This window comes from Elephas maximus, chromosome 3 (genome assembly GCF_024166365.1).
Source record: "Elephas maximus indicus isolate mEleMax1 chromosome 3, mEleMax1 primary haplotype, whole genome shotgun sequence".
NCBI classification, from domain to species: domain Eukaryota; kingdom Metazoa; phylum Chordata; class Mammalia; order Proboscidea; family Elephantidae; genus Elephas; species Elephas maximus.
The window spans coordinates 158,525,437-158,546,834 of NC_064821.1; the positions used below are offsets into that span (position 1 = coordinate 158,525,437).

At 39.5% G+C, this 21,398-nt stretch overlaps 1 pseudogene; it reads right to left on the reverse strand.

The window, feature by feature from the left end:
* Positions 1 to 791: 791 nt before the first annotated feature.
* On the reverse strand, positions 792 to 1,731 carry LOC126071383 (olfactory receptor 5V1-like; annotated as a pseudogene).
* Positions 1,732 to 21,398: the final 19,667 nt, after the last annotated feature.

A 21,398-nucleotide genomic window follows, 5' to 3' on the forward strand; every position in this document is an offset into this window, starting at 1 on the left:
GTTTTATGCTATCACTACATTCAGACTCTATGTGGTGAGGTAATCAATTCTAGATTTCCACCTTTGAAGCTATGTTTCCTGGACCCACTCCTGATATCCAATATCGTTAGGGTTCATAGAGGAATCCAGAAATTAATATTTCAACCTCAAGGAATTTAACATAGGAAATACTTTATAAAATTGTTGGAAAGGCTGGAAGAGGAAAAAAAGGAGAAAGGGAAGGTCCTCTATAGCGAAGCCTCTAACCCTCATATACAGCCCATACTCATTCTGTGCTTCTATGACCCTACGTTGCAGGCATAGCTATTATAGAGACTGCAAACATCAGCTGATGCCACCACAAGTTTGTTTCTGCCACTGCAGAGCTAATTTGCTGTTGTTGCTACTGCTACCAGATCCAGAAGAAGGCAACTTTTTTTTGTTCATTATTCCTTTTACTCTCTTGTATATGACTCCTATTGTCAGAACCTAAGATGGTACCCTGCTGGCAATAAAGTCTGAGAAATAAGATTTCAGGCTTTCAGCCCCTGTGATGCAGGGGAGAATCTAGAACGATAGAGATGGTGTTGAGAACCTACAGAGCATATCTGGCACAGCTTTGCTTTGTAAAGTGAGAAAAGGGTCCTTGTCAAAGGAGAGAGAGAAAGGAGTCCTTTGGAAGATTAACTTTAGGAACTGGTCCGTAGGAATTAAGGATCTGGAAATGGACTCCTTAAGACTATCTATGCTACAATTTCGTGAAAAAATTTCAGGAGTTGTATGTCCCAGCTTGGAGATCACTAATCTAGGCACTAATATTCCCAGAGTGCCGACCCTCCAAATAGTTTGCTCAGGGCACCTTTGACCTCTTTGTTTCTGAGGCTGTAGATGATGGGGTTCAACATGGGGGTCATAACACAGAAGAGCACAGAGACCAGGATGTCCGTGTCCAGGGAGTAAGTAGCCTACATTGCGTCTGTCATAGTTGAAGTTGGCCATTCCATAAAAGACTACTACCACAGTAAGGTGAGAAGCACAGGTAGAGAAGGCCTTGCTTCTACTCTGAGCAGAGGGAATCCTGAGGATGGCAGAGATGATGAGTATGTAGGACATTGCAATAAACAGGCAGGGGGTTAAGCCAATGATCGCACTGGCCACATGGATCACAGACTCATTGACGGAAGTGTCTGAGCAGGAGAGCTTCAGGAACAGTGGGATGTCACAGAAGAAGTGGCTGATCTGGTTGGGCCCACACAGAGTGAGTGTGGCTGCCAGTACTGTGTGTGTCAGAGAATTCACCATCCCACACAGCCAGGTTCCAGTTACCAAACACACACAGACCTTCATACTCATGAAGACTGAATATTGAAGAGGGTGACAGATGGCTACATAGCGGTCATAAGCCATTGCAGCTAATAAGATACATTCAGTGCTGGCACAGGTCACGAGGAAAAAGATCTGGGAAAGGCAGCCCTCATAGGAGATGGTCTTCTTCTCCCGGAAGAAGTTCTCCAGCATGACCGGAATGGTAGTGGATATGTAGCAGATGTCCAAGAAGCTGAGGTTGCTGAGAAAATAATACATAGGCGTTTGGAGGGCAGGACTGACCCTGGTGGCAGTTATTATGAGCGTGTTCCCCAGGACAGCTGTCAGGTAAATGACTAGGAAGATCAGGAAGAATAACCCCTGTAGGTTAGGGTGATTGGAAAATCCCAAGAAGATGAATTCAGTGACATCTGTTTGATTATTCATTTTTAAACTCTTTCATAGCTTCAAAACAATGAAAAAAAGAAACAGAAAAATAAACCATTATGAGAATGTACAGAGAATACTCCAAATGGATTTGTGAACTTGCAAGGCAATATCATATAATGTTGGATATAGAGCAGTCTGCACAGTGGAGGTAGATGTGGAGGGTTGTCTTCTCTGAAACGACCACTTCTTACTCAGCTCAGGTACAGGGACCTCCTGTGTGGATTTCCATGGCTGCTGGTGGGTTTTTTCATTGGGTAATTTCTGTGGATCTGTCTCCACGTCCACAAATTCTTTCTTCTGCTGTGTGAATTCTAGTTGACACATCAAAGGAACTCTTTATCTTTGTTAGTGTCCTTTATTTCTAGCATTTCCTTTTTTTTTTAATTTTTTAACTTTTATTAAGCTTCAAGTGAACGTTTACAAATCTAATCAGTTTGTCACATATAAGTTTACATACATCTTACTCCCTACTCCCACTTGCTCTCCCCCTATTGAGTCAGCTCTTTCAGTCTCTCCTTTTGTGACAATTTTGCCAGCTTCCCTCTCTCTCTATCCTCCCATCCCCCCTGCAGACAAGAGTTGCCAACACACTCTCAAGTGTCCACCTGATTTAATTAGCTCACTCTTCATCAGCATCTCTCTCCCCCCCTGCTGACCAGTCCCTTTCAGGTCTGATGAGTTGTCTTCAGGGATGGTTTCTGTCCTGTGCCAACAGTCTAGCATTTCCTTTTGACCTTTTCTTACAGTTTCCATCTTTCTGCTGAAATGATCTGCTTGATCTTGAATGTTGTCTACCTTTTCCCCTAAAGCCTTTAACCTATTCCCTAGATTATTTTAAATTCCCTGTATGATAGTTTGAAAACCCTGGCGATGTAGTGGTTAAGAGCTACTGCTGCTAATCAAAAGGTCAGCAGTTCAAATTCACCAGGAGCTCCTTGGAAACTCTGGGACAGTTCTACTCTGCCCTACAGGGTCGCTGTGGGTCGGAACCTGCTTGATGGCAATGGGTTTGTTTTTTTCGTTTAGTATGATAGTTTTTAACATCTCTGTCATATCTGAATCTGAAACTGATGTGTGTGTTGTCTGCTCAGGTTATGTATTTTCTTACCTTTTTGATCCTTGTAACTTTTTTTGTGGTGGTCTTTCATGGAATGGCTCACTTCAACTATGACCAGCCCAGAGAAGACTACTCCTTGGACATGGACATCCTGGTCTCTGTGCTCTTCTGTGTTATGACACGTATGTTGAACCCCATCATCTACAGCCTCAGAAACAAGGAGGTCAAGGGGGCCCTGAGGAAACTGGCTGGAGGGTGTGCACCCTCTGGGAATACTAGTGCCTGGGTCAGATGTTTCCTACATCTGTGAAAAGAGATGATGGAAAAGCTCAATATCATCAGTCAGAATGTGGCAGGGGCTGACTGCAGAACAGATCTTCAATTGCTCATATGCAAGTTAGAGTTGAAACTGAAGAAAATTAGAACAAGTCTACAAGACCCAAAGAACAATGTTGAGTATATCTCACCTGAATTTAGAGACCATCTCAAGAATAGATCTGTCGTGTTAAACACTAATGATCAAGGACCAGACTAGTTGTGGAATGACATCAAGGACATTATACATGAAAAAAGCAAGAGGTCGTTAAAAAGACAAGAAAAAAAGAAAAGGCCAAAATGGATGTCAGAAGAGACTCTGAAACTTGCTCTTGAATGTCAAGTAGCTAAAGTGAAAAGAAGAAACAATGAAGTCAAAGAGCTGAACAGAAGATTTCAAAAGGTGGCTTGAGAAGACGAAGTGAAGTATCGTAATGACATGTGCAAAGATATGGAGATAGAAAACCAAAAGAGAAGAACATGCTCAGCATTTCTCAATCTGAAAGAACTGAAGAAAAAATTCAAGCCTCGAGTTGCAATATTGAAGCATTCTATGGGGGAAAACATTAAATGACTCAGGAAGCACCAAAAGAAAATGGAAGGAATACACAAGTCACTACATCAAAAAAAAATTGGTTAACATTCAAACATTTGAGGAAGTAACATATGATCAAGAACCGATGGTACTGAAGGAAGAAGTACAAGCTGCACTGAAGGCATTGGCAAAAAACAAGGCTTCAGGAATTAACGGAATATCAATTGAAATGTTTCAACAAGTGGATGCAGTGCTGGAAGTACTCACTCATCTATGCCAAGAAATTGGAAAGACAGCTACCTGGCCAACAGACTGGAAGAGACCCATATTTATGCCTATTCCCAAGAAAGGTGACCCAACTAAATGTGAAAATTATCAAACAATGTCATTAATATCACATGCAAGTAAAATTTTGCTGAAGATCATTCAAAAGCGACTGCAGTAGTATATCAGCAGGGAACCGCCAGAAATTCAAGCTGGATTCAGAAGAGAACGTGAAATAAGGTATATCATTGCTGATGTCAGATGGACTCTGGCTGAAAGCACAGAATACCAGAAAGATGTTTAGCTGTGTTTTGATCACTATGCAGAAGCATTTGGGTGTGTGGGGAACACAACAAATTATGGATAACATTGCAAAGAATGGGAATATCAGAACACTTAACTGTGCTCATGAGGGAACTGTACATAGATTAAGAGGCAGTCGTTCCAAGAGAACAAGGGGATACTACGTGGTTTAAAGTCAGGAAAGGTATGTGTCAGGCTTGTATCCTTTCACCATATTCAATCTGTATCCTAAACAAATAATTGAGAACCAGGAGTTGTTAACAACCTGCGTTATGCAGATGAACCAACCTTGCATGCTGAAAGTGAAGAGTACTTGGAGCACTTACTGATGAAGATCAAAGACTACAGCCTTCAGTATGGGTTATACCTCAACATAAATGAAGCAAAATCCTCGCAACTGGACCAATAAGCAACATCATGATAAACGGAGAGAAGATTGAAGTTATGAAGGATTTCATTTTACTCAGATCCACAATCAACACCCATGGAAGCAGCAGTCAGAAAATCAAAAGATGCATTGCATTGGACAAATCTGCTGCAACAGACCTCTTTAACGTGTTGAAAAGCAAAGATGTCACCTTGAAGACTAAGGCACACCTGACCAAAGCTGTGGTGTTTTCAACTGCCTCGTACGCATGTGAAAGCTGGATGATGAATAAGGAAGACTGAAGAAGAATCAATGCCTTTGAATTACAGTGTTGGTGAAGAATATTGAATATACCACAGACTGCCAAAGAAATGAAAAAATCTGTCCTGGAAGAAGTGCGACCAGAATGCTCCTTGGAAGCAAGGATGGTGAGACTGTGTCTCACATACTTTGGACATGTTGTCAGGAGGGATCAATCTCTAGAAAAGGACTACATGCTTGGTAAAGTAGAGGGTCAGGAAGACCCTAAAGGAGATGGATTGACTCAGCAGCTGCAACAATGGGCTCAGGCATAGCAACAATTGTGAGGATGGCGCAGGACCAGGCAGTGTTTCGCTCTCTTGTACATAGGGTTGCCATGAGTTGAAATTAACTTGATGGCACCTAACAACAACAAAACAACTGTTTTATTGAAAGCTATTGTATTGTATATTGTATTGCTCTATATTATATAGGACAGTAGATATTGAGGTAAAAAAAATTTTTTTTGCTTGTATATGAACATGATTTTCCTTCTGCTAAGTCTTTTATGTGGGAGTTTGTATTAATTTAGCCAGGAGTTGGGCAGAGTTTGAAGTTTGTTGTTACTATGGTCAGCCTCAGCGCACCATAGACTTCAAGTTTCTCTAGTGATACCTTGTATTTAAGGGGTTGGCTAGATTGCCTACATTTTTGCTCCCCATTTGACTTTGAGTCTTCCCTCTGCACTGATATCCAAAGATAACTTATTTCTTGAAGATCTCTCAGCTGTATTCAACTGTTATTTTTGCTCGATGCTTATTAATGGGCTGATAGAGGTTAAGGGAGCGGCATTCTCTGATGTTCCAGTTAAGCCTCAGTCTTATGTACTGTACACTTGGGTCTGAGAGTTTGGCCTTCACAACTGTGAAGTGTCCAGCTGCAGTATTGGACCTAGCACATATTCCTGTACCTTTCTGAAGAATAAGACTTTTTTTTTTTGCCCCTGTTCTCTTCCCCAGCTGCAATGGGCTTCCACAGTGCCCTACAGTGAGAAATTTTGATGCTCTTGTCCCTGCAGATTACGTCGTTTGTTCTGCAGAAAAAATAGGTAAAAGGGGCTGGGAGAAGTTTCATCAGTGGCTGCTGTTCCCCCCACTCCTCCAGACGACACCATCAGGGAACTTTTCTCATAATATTTCCTGATTTTCCTTGTGAGCATCTGGTAGAGCTCAGAGAGAAAAAGCAAGAGGGTGCAAACCCTCTATGTCTATGGACCCCAGAGAGTTCACACTCTCGTGCTAACCCTCATTTTAATTAATTAAAAATATTTAGCTGAACATTTTTTTATTGTGGTGAAAATATACATACCAAAACATATACCATCTCAACAATTTCTACAGGTCTAATTCAGTGACATTGATTACATTCAAGTTGTGTATCCATTCTCACAATCCTTTTCCCAATCATTCCACTACTATCACCATAAACTTAAGGTCCCTGAAGCAAAAACTCCCCCTTTGAGGTGGGGACAAGATGGTGGAATAGACAGATGCTTCCCACAAGCCCTCCTACAACAAAGACCCCAAAAAACGAGTGAAACGAGTATATTTATGTCAAGCTAGGAGCCCTGAACATCAAAGACAAGGTTAGGAAATGAACTGAGTGGCAGGGGGAGGAAGAGATGGTTCAGAAACAGAGAGAAGTTACCTTACCTGAATTGCTGGGAGCCTTCAGGCACTGTTCCCGGTAGCAGCGGCAGTGGGCTGGTACTACTGTTTGGCTGCAGTTTCCTCAGGGAGAAGCAGCCAGCCACACAGCCTACTTGCGCCTCCAGAACCAGAGAATAATGGTGCTCTTGGCAAAAGGTAAGTACTTGCGTATATTTTAACATGCCTCCATGCCCCCAAGCAGGCTTCAGTGGCTATTGACTCCCCTGGCCTGAGATAGGACCTGTTGAGTGCCTAGAGCCATCCTCCTGGCCTTGGAGAAGGAATAAATTTGCAACTGGGGGAAAAGACAATATGCCTGCTCCACTAACTGGGGGAGCTCAGGAGAAGTGGCCCTGTCCAGGCATAAATGGTCTGTGGACTTCGAGTACCTTTCCCACCTGTATGGACCCGTGTGGGCTTATTTCTGAAAAATAGGCCCTATTGACAGACTACAACTGTTTTTCAGCTGTGTGGTAGAGAGGTGGGTGTTTGATGTTTGACACCACTTTGACTATTAAACAGGGTCCTCACCTACCCACATCAGGGGACTAAGGACTGGTGGCTCCACTCAGGTCACACAGCCACCCATGACAGGTGTCCAAGGATAACTGATACCTCCCAGTCCTTACAACCAAAAACATTGGGTGCTCACGGTCCATCTGCAGAACCCACCAAACTGTACACTCTAGGGAACAGGGACACGCTCTCCTCAGAGACACTTGGAGGATGATTCTCAGCACTCTGTCTTGTTCAGACTGTGACCTCCTGCTGCAATCAGATACTGGTACCTTCACCAATCACCCTGGCCCCTCTAAGACTGTAGGACAGAGCCTGTACCACACACTTGATGATCAGCTACCTGGACACCTGAGCTGAGTTGATACAAGAAAATTGAATGGACTCCTAGACTGATATACCTGATAACAGCTCCAGCCAGCTGGGGACAGGATGTCAGAGCTCCAAAGGTGAAAATACTCAAGCTAGCTCACTCAAGCAACCCATTTGGGCATATCAAAACAAAACAAAGCAAGAAGCTATGATACAGTAAGAAAACTTAAAATAAACTAATACAATAACTTACAGATGGCTCAGAGAAAATAGTCAGTATCAAGTCACATACAGAAACAGACCATGATCACCTTAACAGGCTCTCAAAACAAAGAATCAAGGGATCTTCTAGATGAAAGTGCCTTCCTGGAATTACAGGAGGCAGAATCAAAAGATTAGTATATAGAACCCTTCCAGACAACAGGAAGGAAATCAGGCAATACCCAGAACAAGCCAAGGAACACACAGATAAAGGAGTTGAAGAAATTAAAAAGTTATTCAGGAAAATAATGAAAAATTTAATAAGCTGTAAAAATCCATAGACAGACAGCAATCAGAAATTCAGAAGATTAACAATAAAATTACAGAATTAGATAACTCAGTAGAAAATCAGAGGAGCAGAATCGAGCAAGTGGAAGGCAGAATTTGTGAACTTGAAGATAAAGCACTTGGCACTAATATATTTAAGAAAAATCAAATAAAAGAATTAAAAAAATGAAGAAACCTTAAGAATCATGTGGGACTCTATCAAGAGAAATAACCTACAAGTGATTAGAGTACCAGAACGGGGGGGATAGCAGAAAATACAGAGAGAATTATCAAAGATTTGTTGGCAGAAAACTGCCCTGATATAGTGAAAGATGAGAAGATATCTATCCAAGATGTATATTGAACTCCACATAAGGTAGATCTTAAAAGAAAGTCACCAAGACATACTGTAATCAAACTTGCCAAAACCAAAGATAAGCAGAGACTTTTAAGAGCAGCTAAAGTCACCTAAAAAGGAGAGTCAACAGGAATTAGCTCGGACTACTTGGCAGAAACCATGTAGGCAAGAAGGCAATGGGATGACTTATACAAAAATCTGAAGGAAAAAAATTGCCTGCCAAGAATCACATATCCAGCAAAACTGTGTCTCAAATATGAAGGTGAAATTGGGACATTTCCAGATAAACAGAAGTTTAGGAAATTCGTAAAAACCAAACCAAAACCAGAAGAAATACTAACGGGAGTTCTTTGATTAGAAAATCAATAATAGATTTCAACCCAAGACTAGAACACTGGGCAGAGCAATCAGATGTCAACCCAGACAGGGAAATCACAGAAAGAAGTCAAGATAAAAAAACACTCGAAACAAGGAAACAGCAATGTTATTATGTAAAAGAAGACAACATTAAAAGAATAAAGAGGGACTAAGAAATGTCATAGATCTTACATACGGAGAGGAAGACAAGGCAACACAAAGAAATAAAAGTTAGGTTTAAATTTAGAAAAATAGGGGTAAATAATAAGGTAACCATAAAGGAGACAAACTATCCTACTCATCAAAATAAAATACAAGAAAAAAATAGGGAGTCAGCAGAAACAAAATCAACAACAACAAATATGAGGAAAAGACAATATATAATCTACTCAACACAAGAAGTTAAGTGGGAAAAAGAAACTGTCAACAACACACAAAAAAAAGACACCAAAATGATAGCACTAAATTAAAAAAAGACACCAAAATGATAGCACTAAATTCATACCTATCCATAAATACATTGAATGTAAATGGACTAAATGCACCAATAAAGAGACAGAGAGTGGCAGAATGGTTTAAAAAATATGATCCATCTACATGCAGTCTACAAGAGACACACCTTAGACTTAGAGACACAAACTAAAACTCAAAAGGTGGAAAAAAGTATATCAAGCAAACAACAATCAAAAAAGAGCACGAGTGGCAATGTCAATTTCTGACAAAATAGACTTTAAAGTTAAATCCATCATAAAAGATAAGGAAGGACACTATATAATGATTAAAGGGACAATGTACCATATTAAATATAATAACCATATTAAATATTTATGTGCCCAATGAGAGGGCTGGAAGATACATAAAACAAACTCTGTCAGCTTTGAAAAGTGAGATAGACAGTTCCACAATAATAGTAAGAGACTTCAACACACCACTTCCAGTGACGGACAGGACATCTAGAAAGAAGCAGAATAAAGACACAGAAGATCTAAATATCACAATCAACTAACATGACCTCATTGACATATACAGAACAATCCACCCAACAGCAGCCAAGTATACTTTCTTTTCTAGTGCACATTGAACATCTTCTAGAATAGACCACATATTAGGTCATAAAGCAAGCCCTGGCCGACTCCAAAACATTGAAATATTACAAAGCATCTTCTCTAACCATAAGGCCTTGAAAGTAGAAATCAGTAAAGGAATGAGAAGGGAGAAGAAATCAAACAGTTGGAAACTGAACAATACCCTGATCAAAAAAGACTGGATAGACTGGATTACAGAAGACATTAAGGGTGGAATAAAGAAATTCAGAGAATCCAAAGAGAATGAAAACACTGCCTATCAGAACCTTTGGGACACAGCAAAAGCAGTGCTCAGAGGTCAATTTATACAAATAAGTGCACACATCCAAAAAGAAGAAAGGGCCAAAATCAAAGAATTATCCCTACAACTTGAACAAATAGAAAGGGAGCAACAAAAGAAACCCTCAGGCATCAGAAGAAAACAAATAATAAAAATTAGAGCAGAACTAAATGAAAGAGAAAACAGAAAAACAGTTGAAAGAATTAACAAGACCAAAAGCTGGTCCTTTGAAAAAATCAACAAAATTGACATACCGTTCTCCAAACTGACAAAAGAAAAACTGGAGAGGAAGCAAATACCCAGAATAAGAAAGGCGATGGGTGATACTACAACAGACCAAACTGAAATTAAAAGAATCATATCAGATTATTATGAAAAACTGTACTCTAGCAAATTTGAAAACCTAGAAGAAACAGATGAATTCCTAGAAACACAATACCTACCTAAGCTAACACACACAGAGGTAGTACAACTAAATAGACCCATAACAAAAGAAGAGATTGAAAAGCTAATCAAAAATCTCCCAACAAAATAAAAGCCCTGGCCTGGATGGCTTCACTGCAGAGTTCTACCAAACTTTCAGAGAAGAGTTAACATGACTACTACTAAAGGTATTTCAGAGCATAGAAAGGGAAGGAATACCCCCAATCTCATTCTATGAAGCCAGCATACCCCTGACACAAAACCAGGGAAAGACACCATAAAAAAAGAAAATTACAGACCTATATCACTCATGAACTTAGATGCAAAAATCCTTAACAAAATTCTAGCCGATAGATTTCAACAACATATCAAAAAAATAATTCACCAGGACCAAGTGGAATTCATACCAGGTATGCAGGGATGGTTCAACATTAAAAAAGCAATTAATGTAATCCATCATATCAATAAGACAAAAGAATCACATATTTTATCAATTCATGCCAAAAAGGCATTTGACAAAGTTCAACACCCATTCATGGTAAAAACTCTCAGCAAAATAGGAATAGAAGGAAAATTCCTCAACATAATAAAGGACATTTATCCAAAGCCAGTAGCCAACATCATCCTAAATGGAGAGAGCCTGAAAGCAGTCCCCCTGAGATCAGGAACCAGAGAGAGATGACCTTTATCACCACTCTTATTCAACATTGTGCTGGAAGTCCTAGCCAGAGCAATTAGGCTAGATAAAGAAATAGAGGACAACCAGGTTGGCAAGGAAGAAGTAAAAGTATCTCTATTTGCAGATGACATGATCTTGTACACAGAAAACCCTAAGGAATTCTCAGGAAAACTACTGACACTAATAGAAGAGTTCAGCAGAGAATCAGGATACAAGATAAACATACAAAAATCAGTTGGATTCCTCTACACTAACAAAAAGAACATTGAAGAGGAAATCACCAAATCAATACCATTTACATTAGCCCCCAAGAAGATAAAATACTTAGGAATAAATCTTACCAGAGATGTAAAAGACTTATACAAAGAAAACTACATTACACTTCTGCAAGAAACCAAAAGAGATCTACATAAGTAGAAAAACATACCTTGCTCATGGATAGGAAGACTTACCATTGTAAAAACATCTATTTTACCAAAAGGGATTTAGATTTAATGCAATTCTGATCCAAATTCCAACAAAATTTTTTAATGAGATAGAGAAACAAATCACCATCTTCATATGGAATGGAAAGAGGCCCTGGATAAGTAAAGCATTACTGCAAAAGAAGAACAAAGTGGGAGGCCTCACTCTACCTGATTTTAGAACCTATTATACCGCCACAGTAGTCAAAACAGCCTGGTGCTGGTACAACAACAGATACATAGGCCAATGGAACAGAGTTGAGAATACAGACATAAATCCATCCACTTATGAGCAGCTAATGTTTGACGAAGGCCCCAAAGTAGGTAAATGGGGAAAAGACAGTCTTTTTAACAAATGGTGCTGGCATAACTGGAAATCCATCTGCAAAAAAATGAAACAAGACCCATACCTCACTCCATGCACAAAAACTAACTCAAAATGGATCAAAGACCTAAATATAAAATCTAAAATGATAAAGATCATGGAAGAAAAAATAGGGGCAAAGTTAGAAGTCCTAATACATGGCATAAACGGTATACAAAACATTACTAACAATGCAGAAGAAAAACTAGATAACTGGGAAAAAAATTTTTTTTTAATAAAAATCAAACACGTATGCTAATCCAAAGACTTCACCAAAAGAGTAAAAAGACTACGTACAGACTGGGAAAAAGTTTTTAGCTATGACATTTCTGATCAGCGCCTGATCTCTAAATCTACGTGATACTGCAAAAACTCAACTGCAAAAAGACAACCCTATTAAAAAATGGGCAAAGGATATGAACAGGCACTTCAGTAAAGAAGACATTCAAGTAGCTAACAGATACATGAGGAAATGCTCACGATCATTAGCTATTAGAGAAATGCAAATCAAAACTACAATGAGACTCCATCTCACTCCAACAAGGCTGGCATTAATCCAAAAAACAAAATAATAAATGTTGGAGAGGTGGTGGAGAGACTGGAACACTTACACTCTGCTGGTGGGAAGGTAAAACGGTACAACCATTTTGGGAATCGATTTGGCGCTTCCTTAAAAAGCTAGAAATAAAACTACCATACGATCCAGTAATCCCACTCCTTGGAATATATCCTGGAGAAATAACACATTTACAGAAACAGTTATATGCACACCCATGTTCATTGCAGCACTGTTTACAATAGCAAAAAGATGGAAGCAACCAAGGTGCCCATCAACGGATGAATGGGTAAATAAATTATGGTATATTCACACAATGGAATACTACACATCGATAAAGAACAGTGATGAATCTGTGAAACATTTCATAACATGGAAGAATCTGGAAGGCATTATGCTGAGTGAAATTAGTCAGTCACAAAAGGACAAATATTGTATGAGACCACTGTTATAAGAACTGGAGAAATAGTTTACACAGAGAAGAATATATTCTTTGATGTTTATGAGAGGGGTGAGGGAGGGAGGGAGGAGAGGGGTATTCACTAATTAGATAGTAGATAAGAACTACTTTAGGTGAAGGGAATGACAACACACAATACAGGAGAGGTCAGCACAACCGTACTAAACCAAAAGCAAAGAAGTTTCCTGAATGAACTGAATGCTTCAATGTCCAGTGGAGCAGGGGTGGGGGTTTGGGGGCCATGGTTTCAGGGGACATCTAAGTCAATTGTCATAATAAAATCTATTAAGAAATCATTCTGCATCCCACTTTGGATAATGACGTCTGGTGTCTTAAACGCTAGCAAGTGGCCATCTAAGATGCATCAATTGGTCTCAACCCACCTGGAGCAAAGGAGAATGAAGAACACCAAGGACATAGGGTAGTTATGAGCTCAAGAGACAGAAAGGGCCACATAAACCAGAGACTACGTCAGCCTGAGAGCTGAAGAACTAGATGGTGCCTGGCTACAACTGATGACCACCCTGATAGGTAACACAACAGAGAACCCCAGAGAGAGCAGGAGAGGAGTGGGATGAAGACACCAGATTCTCATAAAAAGACCAGACTTAATGGTCTGAGACTAGAAGGACCCCAGTGGTCATGGCCCCAAACCTTCTGTTAACCCAGGACAGGAACCATTCCTGAAGCCGACTCTTCAGATAGGGATTGGACTGGACAATGGGATAGAAAAAGATGCTGGTGAAGAATGAGCATCTTGGATCAAGTAGACACTTGAGACTATGTTGGCATCTCCTATCTGGAGGAGAGATGAGAGGGAGGGGGTTAGAAGCTGGGCGGAATAGACACGAAGAAAGAGAGTGCAAGGAAGGAGCAGACTGTCTCATTATGGGGAGAGCAATTAGGAGTATATAGCAAGGTGTATATAAATTTTTGTATGAAAGACTGAATTGATTTGTAAACTTTCACTTAATGCACAATAAAAAATAAAAACAAAAAACAAAACAAAAAAACTCGCCTTTATTTTCCTGCCCATCCCTGGTAACTACTAATAATCTTTGGTTTCTATATATTTGCTTATTACATATAAATGAGATCAGACAGTATTTACCCTTTTGCAACAGACTTGTTTCACTTAGCATGATGCTTTTAAAGTTAGTTCATGTAGCAGCATGTATTCGGACTTTATCTCTCTTTATGGCTTAGTAGTATTCCATTGTGTGTATATACTAAATTTTGTTAATTCAGTCATTTGTTTATTCATTCACCTGTTTATGGACATTTTGATTGTTTCTACCCTTTGGCTGTTGTGAGAAGTGCTGCAATGAACAGTGGTGTATATATACCTGTTTGCGTTGCTGCTTTCAAGTCTCTTGGGTTTATACCTACAATTGGGATTGCTGGGTCATATCTGGAAACACTGGTGGCCTAATGGTTAAGTGCTACGGCTGCTAACCAAAGGGTCAGCAGTTTGAATCCACCAGGCACTCCTTGGAAACTCTGTGGGGCAGTTCTGCTCTGTCCTATAGGGTCGCTATGAGTTGGAATCGACTCAACAGCACTAGGTTTGTTTTTTTTTTGGTTATGGTAGTTCTTTGTTCAACATTTTGAGGAACATCCAACCTGTTTTCCACACCTGCTAATACACACCTGAACATTCTTACTAGCTAATATGTAATCTAGTGGCTTCTGCCCCAGGTTAAAAGGAATGCTTGAGTCTTGTTGCTTCCTTTAAAAGTTTATCTCTCCCCAGTTTTCCATTTAGGTGTTTGCCTTGAGGCCTCAATTCCCAGAAGAGTTCAAAGTAAGTCATTAATTTGCATTTTGACCAGATTTTGTTACTGCTGAAATGGCAGGAAGAGTAGGCTTTTCAACTCTCTTAAATCTCCAAGCTTACTTGAAGTCTATAAGCCAGTTTTGAAACCAATTTGGTAGTTTCTAATAAAGTTAAACATACAGTTATTCTGCAACCCAGCAATTCCACTCCTAGGTATATACTCGAGACAAATGAGAGAATATGTTCACAAAAAGATTGTTATGAGAATGTTCAATACAGGTTTATTCATAATAGCCCAAACAAACTGTATGCCTGTGAACATGATGGATAAACAAACTCATATTCAGACAGTCGAACACTACAGTTATTAAAAAGCAAATCACTGATAGATGTAATAACAATGATGAATCTAACAAAAACATTTTGTTTGGTGAAAGCAGCCATACACAAAACAATATATATTATATGCTTCCATTTAAATGCAGTTCCAAAATAGGCAAAAGAAATCTAAGGCGACTAAGTGAGAATAGTGGTTACTTCGGAGGAGGGCGGTGTTGGCTGGAAAGGAGCATGAAGAAATTTTCTGGGGTGATGGAAATGTTATGCATCTTGATTTTGGTAGTTTATATATTTGTAAAATTTCATCAACCTGTACATTTAAGATTTTTGCATTTTACTGAATGTGAATTATAATTCAATTTTAAAAATAAAATAGAGAAAAGCAAGAGGCATTTTTCATGCAATTTTCATCTCAGGATTCCAGTTTTGTATATTTCTACTTTCTACCACAATTATAGTTCAATAACTTTTATAAATCACATCAAGTCACTCTATTCACAATGACTTACTTGGAGGAGTGAACCTGATAGGCGGGTGCATGCACCCTGGAGCATAGATGCAAAGCCCTGCTCACAAAGAATGTGTGTGTGTGTGTGTGTGTTTCATTGCGGGTTTGGGGGACATGTGTAAGAACACTGTCCTATTGACAAAGAGATGTCAGGCTGGCATCCCAAGCAACACTGGTTGTAGAAATCTCAGTAAAATAGACAGCATGGGGCTGTGTGGTTCAAGGGCAAACAAGTTCAGGGAGACTTGTGTTGTCCTAATGGCTACAGGACAAGGATCCCAAGGTTGCTGGGACACCAGGAAACTTCTCTGGGAGCTGTGTTGCCACTAGAGGAAGGAAGGCTGCCGAGTTCTCAGCTCTGCTGGCAGCACCCTCATGTGCAGCTGTATCCTCTGTCCTTGGAGATGCCTGCCAGATTGCAGGAGCTGGTGGGGTAATCCTAGCTGGTTAATTCTGAGGTGTTGGTGATTTTCACTTTAAGCATGACCTCATTAGCTACCACAGGGAAGGTGGCAGGGAATCAGCTGCCCCAGGAGCCCTGGACTGGGCTATGGGAAGCTGTGGCAGGCTTGCCTTTCTGGATAAGGTCTTCAGGGACAAAAATAACTTAGCGCTCCTGCCGCAGAGGCCTCAGCAAACATATCCTCCATTCCCTCATAAGCCTTCAAGGAGACCAGATGCCTGCCTGAAAGCCAGGCTTTGGTTTGAGAATGGACAGAGATGGCTGTAGGGTATCAACAGTGGGGAACTATTGGCTACATTGTAGGGGAGGGCAGGGGACATATGGGGGTAAATAGCCTGGGTTTTAGAAAACACTCAGCTTTGAGAAACTGATAAAAATCTATAGATAGAGAATATGCACATATACCTATATAAAGAATCTTCCATGCAATTTTAAGGGGGTCATAGAGTTGTGAAACCCATTCCCATAGTTCTGTACAGTTCATGTGAATTATTAAACAAAATACCTTTGTTTAGTCCGAGAGAGTCTTCTGAGAGCTAGAAACAGATTAAAATGAAATGGTCTGTAATTGACAATTTAGGGTCATGGAGTTCAGAGAAAATCCGTGAAGCAATAGTTCATAGAACAGGGGCCATGTTTGGAGAACTTTAAAGTCCACAAGTGGTGAGAACACGGTGAGGACACCAGATCAGTTTGGGCAGTAGGTTGGGTGGATAGTGGAATCATTAATTAAAACAGGAATAATGAGATATAGCAGGTTTGGGAGTAGGAGATAGTGGATTAGATTTGAGTAATCTTGAGTTTTAGGTATCTGTGGGATATGCACGTGGAAATGCCCAACAGGTATAGTAAATACAGGATTTGTCCTCAGAAGTCAGGCTAGAACTGCACATATGGATTTGGGTGTCATTGTCTTGAAGGTGGCTGTTGAAGTCATGGGTATACATGAAATCAACTAAGGAAATAGTGAGAAGAGAAGGCTAAGGTGAAACTTTTGGGAATCCCAAAATTTACAGGAAGTGTGGTAGAAGATGTGTCCATGAAGTATTCCGAGAAGGAAGGTAATCAATACTCACCTCCCTCTATATATTACCTATAGGCATTGCTACCCCTAAGTCTTATTAGCACTGACTCACAGCAAGCAGCATTGGCACTGGGCTAAGAATCTCTTAGAAAGTCCTTATGTAAGGTGTGTGTTATTCTTTGTTTTCTCCATCTGCTGCACAGATAAACTCAAATCATTTGAAAATCAGTGATATATATTTTCTCTTACCTCATGATATTGAAAGATAGATACGCCCATCTCCTGTATAGGTAGATGTCTAGATATATTCACAGAAAGAAATGAAATACCTCTTGGAAGGTGGTTTCACAGAGTGTGCTCTGGGAAACTGATGGATGACCTGTGGTTAACAAAATTATAAAAGGGAATTTTAAATACTCAGGGATTTTTAAAAAAACACAGTTTCTGGAATTGTGCACATTGCTAATTTAATTTAATTTTTTAAATAATATTGTGTTTTCATGAAAAATTACACGGCAAATTAGGTTCCCGTTTAAAAATTACAGAACAAATTGTTCAGAGACACTGGTTACATTTTTCACAATGTTTTAACATTCTCATTAATTCCTTTCTGGATGTTTCACTTTCAGTAATCTGGTTTCCCTGTTCCTGTACCCTTTCATCTTTGCTTTGGTCCATTATACATGATTATTTAAAGGTACACAGTACTCACTGGTCATAGTCTTTATTTTATGAGACACACTGTTTATTTTAAAGGTCTTGAAATGTGACTTCTCATTACTTGAAGCCAATCCCTGGAGAATATATTCATGGGCAAAAAGACCTAGTGATCTGCTTCCATAAGATTATAGCCTAGGAAACACTATGGGGGCAGTTATACTCTGTTTTATGGTGTGGTTATGAGTAGGAATTGACTGGAAGGCACATAACAACAACAGTAGGTTAAACATTCTTTCTTAACACATTCACCAGGAAAATTCTACATCCCATCTCAGAAATTCATCCCAACATTCAATATTTCTTTTAGCTCTTTTATCTCACCTGAGTTTCTCCTATTGTAAATGGGAAGGGGAAGAGAAATTACCCCCTCTTCTAGCACGTAAGAGCTCTCCAGCTATACAATTCTTCAAGCTATACAATTCTCATTTCTTTTCACCATTTTCCGACAATCTTTTCTTGGTATTGGCTAGCTTTTGTTTCAAACAAGTTTAGTTTCTCCATAGTGTCCTATCAGGCCCTGTGCCAGGCATATGAGAAAATCTAAAGAAGATTAAGACCTGATTCTTGTCCTCAATGAGCTGTCAATCTAATGGAGAAGATAAACTACAATATGAGGTAGAATGCTTTTGTTTTTTGTTTACATTTAAAAAAAATTAAGTTCTCATTGGTCTGATAAAGGAGCCCTGGTGGTATAATGGTTAAATATCAGCTGCTAACCAAAAGATCAGTGGTTCGAACCCACAAGACACTCCAAAGAAGAAAGATGTAGCAGCCTGCTTCTGTAAAGATTACATCCTAAGAAACCCTATGGGGCAGTTCTACCCTGTCCTATAGGGTTAGTATCAGTCAGAATTGACTCAACGGCAGTGGGTTTGTATTGGTCTGATAGCTTCTGCTTGAACACATCTAGGAAGAGGACACTCATTACTTGCTTATAGCCTCTCACTCCATCTTGAATATCAGCTCCTTGAGATCAGGGTCTGAGTTTTTAATTGTGTGTCTAGAAATTAGTGCAGGACCTAGCATATAGTGTGCAGTCAATAAACTACTGACGAATGAAGAAGTGCCATGAAGAACGTGTGTGAGAGTAGAGATATCAAAAACCTGTTTAATGACATGGTATTGGGATGGACACTAAAGGATTTAAACAGGTGGAGATGTGGCATTTGAGATAGAGAGAGGAGGGGAGCAAAGGCATGGAGGTTGGGCATGCAGAGTTAGCTCTTTTTTCTGAATTAGCTCCAAGTTTTGTCCCTCTCGCATTTCTCCTAAATCATGAAATTCTTAAAAAACATAAACAGAGTAAATCTAACAGATTTGCTTATGTTACAGCATTACTTAGGCTTCTGTTTCCTTACTTCCAAAACAAAGGACTAGACCAGTTGACCTCTGTGATCCTTTCCGTCTCAAACGGCTCATGGTGGTAATGATAAGATGACCTTGTTCTGACCTGTCAAGTTTGGGGAAACTTCTGCCAATTTGTGATGAGCCAGTCAAGGCTACTTCAAAGTGGGCATTGCCTTTTCCTATCCTCTTGTACATATTGCTAAAACCAGCAGCATGTTCCCAATTTAACATTTGCTGAGGGCCTCCTGTGTGCCAGAAACTCTTCATGAATTTTCCCTTTAATTCTGAAAACAACTTGAAGTGCTGTTATGAGACCCATTTTACAGATGAGAAATTCAAGGCTTCAAGGGGTTAGTCAGCCTGGTAGTCTGAATTCAGGGCCTCAGACTTGACCACTAAGCAATATTCCCTCCCCTTACTAATGTGCCTGCTTATAAATCCACTTGCCTCCTTTATCCCAAGCATTTCTTGTTTATGCATGTGGCTAATGCCAAATTCACATTGAATGAAATCTCCACACCCTTGTGCTCAATTGAGGTATGTAAATTTAAGTATAGAGCCTTGGTATTTACTTTTGTTTTTGTTGTTGTTGTAATCTTGCAACATCTTGTTTCACTGACTGAATTTAGGCTAGATAAGCAAGCATTTTATAATACAGAGATAGTCATGAATTTGCATCACTGGAGATTTTAAAGCAAAAGCTAAATTGCTGCATCTCCTGCAAAGAGGAATGATTCAAGTCCCAGGTGAAAACCAATTGAGTTAATTCTTACAGTTCTTTTCAGCCCCGAAATCCCATTGTCCTACTGATGCCATGAGGAGACCTGGTGGCACAGGGGTTAAAGTATTCAGCTGCTAACCGAAAGGTTGGAGGTTTGCACCCACCAGACACTCCTTGAGAGAAAGACGTGGCAGTCTGCTTCTCTAAATATTTCAGCCTTGGAAACCCCATGGGGCAGTTCTACTCTGTCCTATAGGATTGTTATGAGTTGGAACTGACTTATGGCAGTGGGTTGATATTTTGGTTTTTTACTGATGTCATTACACACATAAAAACATGGCATTATTAAGATCATGAAAATTCCATGTTTTATATGTCTGGATCAGACCCAATATTGCAATGCACTCCTTGTTTTCCCCATACTTGGGGAAAATCCCCTTTTGGCATTCAAGCACATTCTCTAGAGTGGTAAACATTACACATGACCGAAAGCCTCCTTAGTGCCAATGTTATAACTAATAAAAAAAAAAACCCATTGCCATCCAGTTGATTCTGACTCATAGTGACCCTATAGGACAGAGTAGAACGGGCCCCATACAGTTTCCGAAGAGCTCCTGTTGGATTCAAACTGCCAACCTTTTGGTTAGCAGCCAAACTCGTAACTACTATACCATCAGGGTTTCCATATGATAAATATATGTCCCTTACTTTATTTATTTGTTTTCTTTATATATTTTTAATTTTGAAATAATTATAGGTCCATAGGAAGTTGCAAAAAATACATAAGAAATCCTGCCATTATATTTTTAAAATGAAAAAAAAAAAAAACTACAGAATTTTTCATTTCAAAAGTAGCACATGCTCACTGATAATATTCACATAAGGCAAAGTATATGAAAAATGAAAATGGAATATATTTACCTTCACACCACACTCTGCTCAGCACCACTGTTAACAATGTGAAGGGTGTCCCTCAGTCCTTTGTTTATATATATATACAATTGGCCAATAAAAGAAGGCAGTTCAGCAAATAACCTCAGCTTCCTCTCCGTATCTGCATAGCCCTGTCCAATAGCATTGTGATTGTCAGATACAATAGCCCAAATATAATAATAAAAGCTACTATTTGTTGAGTATTTATGCTTTACCAGGCACTGGGCTGCATACTCTACACATAAGACTCATGTATCTCAGGAATCTATCACAAGAGGAGGTATTCTATTGGGGTTTGCAAGTGAGGAAACTGATGGTCAAGGTTACAGAGCTACTAATACCAGAGCCTGGAATTTAAGTAAATCCCGTCTGGCTCTGATGCCCATAATCTTTCCACTTCACTGTCCTGCAAAGATAATTCCACAGAATAAGAAATCAAAAAAAAAAAAAAAAAAAAAAAAAAGAGAGAGAGAGAGAGGGCCAAATAGGGAAAATACCTATACTTTTTAAATTTCTTGAAAATTCAGTCAAACCAACACACACACACAAAAATTAATGGTAACATCAGTCAAACCAATTTTTTGGAAGTGTGCTTATAAGAAGAGTGAATGATTGGCTCTTTACTTTTCCACCCATCATACCTACTCCTGGTGAGCACTA